The 10,457-nt window shown below is 40.8% G+C and overlaps 1 pseudogene; it reads right to left on the bottom strand.

Moving 5' to 3' along the window:
- LOC109078436 lies at positions 1–10,457 on the bottom strand (annotated as a pseudogene).

Below are 10,457 nucleotides of genomic sequence, written 5' to 3'. Positions count from 1 at the left end.
TTGACTTGAATATGTATATTTAATGGACATTTAAGGCACAGCACAAGTAAGTCATATTATATGCTTGCTTGTAGATGTGGTCTGATGCATCATTTTCATTCTTCATCCTTGCTCTTCAGTAACAGAAAAGAAAAATTTATAGTTATGTGCTGTTTTATCCAAAACTTATTTATATATGTATACATATATTAAGCTTTATAATACCTTCCCAGCATCACGGCTCTTGGCTCTCAGCTTGTTGACCTGGGACTCAGCGATGTCAGCGCGCTCCTGAGCCTCCTCCAGTTCGTGCTGGACCTTCCTGTACCTGGACAGGTGAGTGTTGGCCTGCTCCTCCTGTTAGGATGACACCAGATATCCAACCCCTTTCAGAGCATTGCACTCATGGAACTGAATGTATTGTCTAGAAAATACCAAAACCTCACACTCAAGACATTTGACATTAGACTTACAGCTTCTTCAGCCTGGCGCTTGTAGGCCTTCACTTTCAGCTGCAGCTTGTCTACCAGATCCTGCAGTCGGGTCACGTTCTTCTTGTCTTCCTCAGTCTTTGGGTGTAAATATTGTTCATGGTCTTAGTCAAACTATATATATTATAATGAAATGTAAGTTTATAAATCCGGTGTAGTTTTACCTGGTAGGTGAGCTCCTTCACTCTCCTTTCATATTTGCGCACTCCTTTCACAGCATCTGCACCACGTCTCTGTTCAGCTTCAACTTCAGCCTCCAACTCGCGCACTCAGTAGAGAGTTATTGTTATCACCTGTCAAATCTCTGCCATAGCTAGTTCACATAAGACTGTATTTAGCTTGTAATTTACCCTGGACTCCAGTTTCTGGAGCTGTTTCTTTCCCCCCTTCATGGCCAGACTCTCAGCCTCATCCAGACGGTGCTGCAGGTCTTTGACAGTCACCTCCAAGTTCTTCTTCATCCTCTCCAGGTGAGCACTGGTGTCCTGCTCCTTCTTCAGCTCCTCAGCCATCATGGCAGCCTGAAATATAAGCCAATTCAAATGAACTAGCCAATATAGACTGAAATGCCTTCCATGAAGATTCCCTTTGTTACCACATGCAGATAAACAAAGTCAAAAAAACTGTTTAACTTAGAAAAGAGCAACGGGATGTAAACACTCACATCAGTGATGGCCTTCTTGGCCTTCTCCTCTGCATTTCTGGCCTCCTGGACTGCATCGTCCACCTCCCCTTGAACCTGGACCAGATCAGCTTCAAGCTTCTTTGGTGTTAATAAGACTTGTATTCTGTGGGATTTAAGCAGGTAGTTTGGTGTACATTTAACTAAAACTCTGTTATCATGTAACCTGAATGTGCTCCAAGTATAGTTTTTCTGTACTTGTGAGTGCAGCAGTCCCACACGCTCGCTGGCATCCACCAGCTCCTGCTCCGCCACTTTGCGACCTCTCTCTGTTTGCTCCAGTGCAGCTCTCAGTTCCTCAATCTCTGCTTGCATCAGGTTATTCCTGCGCTCCACCATGGCCACCTGCTCCTTCATGTCCTCCTGTCCTCTGACAGCTTCATCAAGGTGCAGTTGGGCATCCTGTGGTAATGTTGTTTCTTTGTTAGTTGCATATTATGTTTCATTTAATTCATGTATCATATTCAATTGATCATACATTTGATGTGTGTTGTATTTTTACATTCTACAGAAAGATACCTTGAGTTGTCCTTGGACGTTCCTGAGCTGTTTCTGGGCCTCAGCAGCCTGGCGGTTGGCATGACTCAGCTGGACCTCCATCTCATTCAGATCTCCCTCCATCTTCTTTTTGACTCTCAGGGCATCATTTCTGCTCCTGACCTCAGAGTCCAGAGTGCTCTGCATGGAATCAATCACTCTTTGGCTGTTCCTCTTGATCTGTTCCATCTCCTCGTCCTTCTCAGCAAGCTTCCTGTCAATCTCACTCTTCACCTGGTTCAGCTCCAGCTGCACACGAAGAATCTTGGACTCTTCATGCTCCAGGGTGCCCTATAAGGGAAAAAGGCAACATTTTGACTTTTCAGATTTATTGTTAGAAATGGCAGCATTTATGGGGAATTAACCATTTCATGTTCAATGTCTAATATTATTCAAAGCAATGGTATCATAATGTTAATATTGTAGAAAAGGAATAGCACCTCAGCCTCTTCAAGTGCAGTCTGGATCTCTGATTTCTCAGACTCCACTGTCTTCTTTGCCTTTTCTAACTCATGAATGCTCTTTCCAGTTTCTCCAAGCTGCTCAGTAAGGTCAGAAATCTCCTCTAAAGGGTTTTAAAAAGTGGAATTGTATTTACGTTGCAGATTCTTGTTCTCCCTCTTCAGGGTCTCAAGGTGGTCAAGTATTTCCTCATAGGAGTTCTTCATTTTGAACAGCTCAGTGCTGAGAGAACGAGCTTCTTTCTGAGCACCTTCTAGTTCAGCCTGGCTTTCCTCATACTTCTGTTTCCACTCTGCTAGGACCTGAAGAATAAAGGTAGTCGTTTTTAATTAGCCAAGTCCATGGTTCTAGATTTAGATTTAAAGATTATCCCCATCCTTCTCACCTTGTCAAAGTTTCTCTGCTTCTTGTCAAGGTTGGCAGCCAATGCATTTGCCCTCTCCACATCAATCATGAGGTCCTCTACTTCCCCCTGCAGTCTCTGTTTGGTCTTTTCCAGAGAGGCACACTTGGAGTTCACCGCTTCAATGGATTCTTCAGCATCCTGCAGACGCTGGGCAAGCTTTTTCCTGAAGAAAGTGGTATAAAATTATGAAATCTTACCAACATTTGTGATATTAAATGTAGGGTGCTGGAGACATTGTTCTTTGTTGTATTTACTTGGATTCCTCAAGCTCCTCAGTGCGTTGGATGGCATCAGTCTCATATTTGGTTCTCCACTGAGCCACCTCACTGTTGGCCTTAGACATTCCACGCTGGAGTTCAGCTTTGGCCTCCTGCTCCTCCTCATACTGCTCTCTGAGCAAATCACAGTCATGACGTGCAGACTGAACCGCATGGGCTAGAGCATTCTTGGCCTGTAAGGCAGCATATTTTTAGTTTTCCAAAATTCGAATCTTTGTGATTATTTAGATCATCGAAACTTAATTTTCTAAATTAATTATCTCTAACTTTAATTAACTTTATTTTTTATAACTCTACCTTGACTTCTTCCTCAATATGCCTTTTGAGTTCTTCAATTTGCTGTGTATAAGCCTGTTTTCCTCTAGTTAGCTGTGAAACAAGTGCTTCTTTCTCTTCCAGTTGGCGGCTAAATTCACCTTGGAATCAAGTTAGAAATATTACTAAGAAATTTAATAACAGAAACCTTTTAATACAATTTTAAAGGTTTTTACATGTGTACCTTATTTGCCATGCCTTACCATTTTCAGTCTGAAGTCTTGCACGTTGTGCATTCATGTCATTCAGCTGACGAACATTTTCATCACTCTTGGTCTTGATTTCACTCAACTGGTCTTCCAGGGTACGGCACATCTTCTCTAAATTAGCTAAAAGGTATAGGGTTATATGTAGATGTTTGTAAAGATGCTTTTATATTTAATGATTCTCTAATGACATTACCTTTGCTTTAGCCACAGCCTCCATGTTGCTTGTCAAGTCATCAATCTCCATCTTGTATTCACTCTTCTCCTTCTCCAGCTTCTGCTTGACCCGCTGGAGGTTGTCGATCTGTTCTCCGAGTTCAGCCACACTGTCTGCCTGCTTCTTTCGGAGAGCTGCAGCTGTAGCTTCATGCTGCAAGGTAGACTCTTCCAGATCACGACGCAACTTCTGGAATTCAGCTTCACGCTTCTTGTTCATCTCAATCTGGGCAGCAGTGGCACCACCAGCTTCCTCGAGCCTCTCGCTGATCTCTTCAAGTTCCCTGGAGAGATCAGCTCTCTGCTTCTCCACTTTAGCACGAGCAGCTCGCTCTGCCTCAATTTCCTCTTCTAGTTCCTCTATACGAGCCTAATTGAGGAGAAAAAAAACTTTTGTGATATTTGTAATGTGGATTTGCCCATCTTGCCCCACTTTTTTACATAGAAAATATTATGATCATCATTACCTGAAGTTCTTTGATCTTCTTCTGAAGCTGTGCTCCCAAAGACTGTTCATCCTCAATCTTGCTGAGAAGCTGACTTATTTCAAAGTCCTTCCTGTTTTTAAAGTAGTGTTTTGTAGAACGTGCCAAATACTTATTTTGTGTAATTGTGTAAGATTCAAACATTTAATGTCTGCTCACTTTTTGATCTTCTCATCTGATTGCTGTTTTTCATTCTCCAGGTCCATTATGGACTCCTGGGCCATTTTCAGGTCACCCTCAAGTTTCCTCTTGGCTCTCTCAAGGTCCATACGGAGCTTCTTCTCTTGCTCCAGTGAACCCTCAAGCTATTGTGATAGAAACCAGGGCATTAAAATCTGGTATATAACAACAAAATTAATTTTATATTGATTGTTGGTCTCATTCTCATGCCAGACTTCTTACATCATCAACTTGCTGCTCAAGCTTTGTCTTCGATTTAGTCAGAGTGTTGACTTTGTCTTCCTCTGCCTGAAGGTCATCAAGAGTCTGCTGGTGTGCCTCTTGGAGGGCTTTCTTCTCTTTGGTCAGCTTGGCGATGCTCTCATCCTGAGAGGCCATCTCCTCCGTCAAGTTTTTCACCTAAATGGAAGCATCAATTATTGGTTTCATTCTCAGGAGCCTGAATCACAATCAGCAGTTTGACGATGTTAAAAATATTAACCTTATTTTCTGTTGCATGTTTCTCCTTCTCCACTTTTGCTAAGGTGAGCTCCAGGTCATCAATGTCTTTCTTCAGCTCAGAACATTCATCCTCCAGTTTCCTCTTCTTGGCAGTCAGTTCAGCATTGATTTCCTCTTCATCCTCCAGTCTCTCGTTTGTCTCTTTGAGTTTGGACTCGAGCTGGATCTTGCTTTTGATGAGACCTTCACATCTCTCCTCAGCATCAGAGAGGTTTTCAGATTCCTGTTCATTGACATGGATGTAGTTAATGACTTATGTTCATAGCTATAGAATCCATATTAGGATCAATAAGTGCTGAAATACTCACAGCTGTTACTTGCAGCTGAAGGTCGTTTTTCTCCTGAAGAAGTGACACCATTTTCTCCTCAAGCTCTTTCTTTTTAGCTAATGCCTTTGTTAAATCCTCCTTCATTTTTTCATAGTTCTCCTTCATGGCTGCCATTTCTTTCTCAGTCTCTGCACTCTTCAGAAGAGGCTTGATCTTGAAGTAGAGCTTCATCCATGGCCAATGTTTGACATTCATGAATGAGCGGATGTTGTATTGGATGGAATAAATTGATTCTCTGTGTAAATTGTAATTAGTAAATCAGTCATTATCACTTTGTGGTACTAACCAGTTGTGTTCCAAACAGTTTTGTAAGTTGACTGACCTCCTCTCCATCATTTTGACAAACTCTTTTCTCATGACGTATCCACGGCACAAAGCCTGAGTCATGGTAACCAGCAATGCTAGTTTCTCATCTCTCATCTCCTCAAGAGCACCCAACAGACCAGCTTTGAAGAACACCTACAAGAATAATAAAAATATATTAGTGGTACAGTGACAGAGACCTGGGTTACATTATATCGGCCATTATAATAAAGTTAAAATTAAATTATATAGAACAGATTGTTAAAGGAATTCTTTGCTTTCAGTTTTGGGGGGGCATAATAATTTCCCTAAGGGGGTCCATATAGAATTGTTTTGCTGACTCTGGTGTGGAATAACTTGACTGGCACAAAGCCTTGTCCTGTACCCATACTGAACAGTTCAGGAAGCTTTGTTTTCAGCAAATTGTTTAGATGTGATGTGTGGTGTAGTATTCTGGTTTTGGCCATGTAGTATATTATCTGAGGAGCTCACCTTGGTGTGTCCAAACTTATATTGGGTGTGGTCAACATCAATAGAGCCCAAGAGTTTCTCTGAAGCCTTTTTGTTGTCAATGAACTGTCCCTCAGGGATGACGCTAGCATTTAATACTTTGTATCTAGAGGACATTTAGACAACGGTTATATTTTGGTGAAGCCACAAAAGTGATGAAAGCATGAATTTGAAATGTGGTTAAGATTAGGCAGCGTATTATCTCTAATTAATAGGTTGAAACAGGTGTAGTGTCTTTACCTCTGCTTGAAGTCACCGTAGAGGATTCTGCTGGGGAAACCCTTCCTGCAGATTCTGATACCCTCCAGCACACCATTACACCTGAGCTGGTGGATAACCAGGAAGTTCTCCATCAGACCTGAAATGCAAATGTTCTTAGGGTTCCAGAGATATTTTCAAAACTGCGATGAATTTGAGTGTTTAGGAATCAAGTTTACCTGGAGTCTTAGACTCATTAGGAATCAAGCAGCGCACAAAGTGAGGGTGAGTGCTCCTCAGGTTAGTCATCAGCTTACCCAGGTTCTCCTGTGAAAATGTTTATGAGACTAGTTCAGTCTTTAATGGAAAAGATTTTCACATCCTACATTAAAAGGGAGAATTATGTTTACCCTAAAAAGTGCAGACACAGTCTGGAAGGAACCACCCTTCTTCTTGCCTTTCTTTCCACCACCGCCCTCAGCTGTTTTATGTCAAAGAAAGAAGTTATTATTGATTTTATGTTGCTTTATATTAAGCTGTTCAATAGATTGATATCTGATATTGACAGAAATTAACTACTCTGTCATCATCTTGCATAGATATACTTAATGTTTTTATGAAGTTTAGGATGTGTGATCACATAAAGTAGTGTCCTACTTTAAGATAAATTTATCTTTTCTCTGTTTTGCATGTCATTAAAAATTAATATTGAAGAATTCATGAAATGCAGATGTTCATACCTTCAGCAGCTCCATGAGCGGCATACAGGAAGGCCAGCACTTTTAGTGATGACTTTTGGTAAAGTTGCACAACAGAGTCGTTCAGTGGATCCTTGTTCTTGTCCAACCAGCCAACAATGTTGTAGTCCACAGTACCGGCGTAGTGCACCAGAGAGAAGTGGGCCTCTGCCTTACCTTTGGCAGGCTTGGGCTTCTGGAAAGCTGCAGTTTTGCCCAGATGCTGATCATGCAGCTTGTTTTTGAAGCTTGTGTCTGTTGCCTTGGGGAACATGCACTCCTCTTCAAGGATGGAGAAGATGCCCATAGGCTGTTGAAGAAATGTTCACACTCAAGTACAGTCACAATGTAAACAGTAAATTTAATTTTCAGAATATCCTCTTACCTTCTCAATGAGCTCAATACAGGCAGCCAAGTCCATACCAAAGTCAATGAACTCCCATTCAATGCCTTCTTTCTTGTACTCCTCTTGCTCCAGAACAAACATGTGGTGGTTGAAGAACTGTTGCAGTTTCTCATTTGTGAAGTTGATGCAGAGCTGCTCCAAGCTGTTGAACTGATAATCATGCAGAAGCACGTTCTTACTGCTGGCTGCTATCTTTTATATCTTTATTCTTACAGAGACATTTAAGACTGATGCTCACATCAAAGATCTCAAATCCAGCGATGTCCAGCACACCAATGAAGAACTGTCTAGGCTGCTTGGTGTCCAACATCTCATTGATACGGACGACCATCCACAAGAACATTTTCTCATAGATAGACTTGCAGAGAGCTGAGACTGCGTTGTTCACCTGAGAAACAGTGTAATTTATATTAGACATTTTTTTCAGAGAATAAATGTGTTTTTGAATGTCTATGGGACATTTCTATGTTTTTTAATCTACAGAGTAGGTAAATCATCACCTGTGGTACTGTCTGGCCTTTGGTCACCATCTCATTCCCGACCTTCACTCTGGGGAAGCACAGAGCTTTCAGCATGTCAGCGGAGTTGATGCCCAAGAGGTAAGCAATTTTATCAGCCACTGAGGAAGAACAGTTTTATGCATTATTTTCACTAATGAAGTCAATGTTTGCATGCTAATTTGTGTTAATAATACACCCTACCCTCAGTGCCGTCAGGTTCAGCCTGCTCCTCTCTCTGCTTCTGTTTGAACTTCATGTTCCCATGATGCATTACAGCACCTGTTAGCTTGTAGATGCTGATTTTCTCATCAGCACTGAAGCCCAGAATGTCAATGGCAGTCTGTTTTTACACAGACCAAATAAAACACATAATGCATTAATATGTAGTTTATATTGCATGTCATGCAGTATTCACACCAGTTTATGCTATTGTTCTTCTTTTTAATTTCATGCCAGATAAATTGCTTGTAATCTGAAAATACCTCTACTACTACTAATAAAAACTGAGTTGTCCACATACATCTGTGGCAATGAACTCCTCCACATCATTGATGCTCTTGACAGTGATTTCACCCTGGCTGATCATTGGATAGTCATAAGGGTTGGTGGTGATGAGCAGGGCCTCTATAAAGAGTTGATGTGCAGCATGTTAACAGTGCTCTTTAAACTAGGAAATAATTCTAGTTGATTTAATCCTGTAGATTTCTCACCGAGCAGCTCTGGCTTGTGACCAGTCATGAGCTGGTAGAAGATGTGGTAACTCCTCTCAGCAGACAACTGGAATGTTACTCTCGACTTTTCCAGCAGATCTGTAAAAAGTGATGAAAAAGACATTGAGTTCAATTGATTAATCCACTTGTTAGTCTCCAAATAGAAATATTTGGCTTAAAACAGTGTTGACTCACAAGTTTCAATATCAGCTGAGGCCAGTTTTCCAGTGGTGCCAAAGTGAATCCTGATGAATTTACCCTACAGAGGTTGAAATCATTTACAAAAGCTCAACTGTTTGGCAAAGTTGAAAGTGTGACTGATGTTGTACAATGCTGTAATTATTCATAAGTTTAACTTACAAAACGAGAGGAGTTGTCGTTCCTCACAGTCTTGGCATTACCATAAGCCTCCAGCAGAGGGTTGGCTGCCACAATCTGGTCCTCCAGTGATCCCTAATGTAATTGTAGGGCAGTAGATAGTAGGTATGAGGTGAAGCACAAATACTGTAATCAGTAACACCATCTAGAATAGGTGTTTTACTAACCTGCATTTTTCCAGGGACTGGTTCTGGCTTCTTCGGTCCAGACATCGCACCAACAGTTGCAAAGTACTGAATGACACGTTTTGTGTTCACAGTCTTTCCTGCACCAGATTCTCCACTGGAGATTGATACAATATCTTCTTTTAGTCATACATTTTCAATTAATTTATGCAAATAATTGAACAGCTTTAGCTTATTCCAGCAGAGCAATATTTACTCACGTAATCAGGACAGACTGGTTCTCGCGATCTGAAATTACACCGTGGGATGTTAACAGGTTTTGCAGAACAGGTTGCACTCTTTATTAACTTGAAAGTAAGTGTTTGTAAAGTATAACCTTTAAACAATCTGTACTGCATAAAGCACTACAAAAATAAAGGTGACTTTACTTGAAAAATGCTAAATAATGGTTTCTATAAAGAAATAACTAAATTAATGTATTCTTGAACTTTATGAAAGGATTTGCATCAGTTGAAAACCTCAGCAAGGTATGGTTTACTAGTTAGTTGTTAACTAAACATACTAAAAATGGAGCATAAAACAATATCAGTCCTCTTTTATATGAACTTAGCAAACGTTTTTTGCACAGTAAATTAAATAAAATGGCATACAAACTGTTTGCATTTAACTTATTTATATGTTAACATTGTCACAATTTATACAATTTATAGGCAATGAATTACACACTACTACTTCATAGTAGTTTTTGTAAAGTGCATTTTTCTTTTAGTGTAAAGTGTGTCTTTTTAACCCTTGTGTATTGACGGACTTCCAGAATCCACTTACCAGTGAGCATGAACTGGTAGGCATTGTCAGAGATGGAGAAGATGTGAGGTGGGGCTTCAATCCTCTTTTTGCCTCGGTATCCAGACACAACAACTGAGTCGTACACTGGGAGCCACTTGTAGGGATTGACAGTGACGCAGAACAAGCCAGAGTAGGTCTGAAACAGAGATAGATAGTTTTACAATGCCTCCATCCCATCCTAGGTATAAAACATGATTTACTTAGACTTACGTAGATCATCCATGCTGCGTAACGCTCTTTGAGGTTATACAGCACAGCAGGTTCATTGAGGTGGGTCATCATGGCCATGTCCTCAATTTTGTCAAACTTGGGAGGATTCATGGGGAAGATTTCATCTTCTTTTACTGTGACAGTCTGTAATGGATATTCATCAGTAATCAGAAGAAGAAACATATTTGTACAATATTTTACTGGAGACTAAAGCACAGTAACATATGAAATCATTTTTTATTCATGATACTTACTTTCCCACTGAGAGTTTTGACAGTAGCTTTGCCACCCTCTTTACTAACAAGAGTACCCTTCAGGTACATCTCATCTGCATCTACCACGAAGAACGCCGTTTTGGCATCAAAGGGGGTGTTCTGAGCCTCAATTCTCTCTCTTTCTGGCTTCCGGAGGTAAACGGCCGCCGGGCCAAAGCACTCCATTTCACCATCTCCCATGATGGCACTTCA

This window comes from Cyprinus carpio, chromosome B22 (assembly GCF_018340385.1).
Source record: "Cyprinus carpio isolate SPL01 chromosome B22, ASM1834038v1, whole genome shotgun sequence".
NCBI lineage: Eukaryota > Metazoa > Chordata > Actinopteri > Cypriniformes > Cyprinidae > Cyprinus > Cyprinus carpio.
This window is presented reverse-complemented; position numbering and strand designations above follow the sequence as displayed.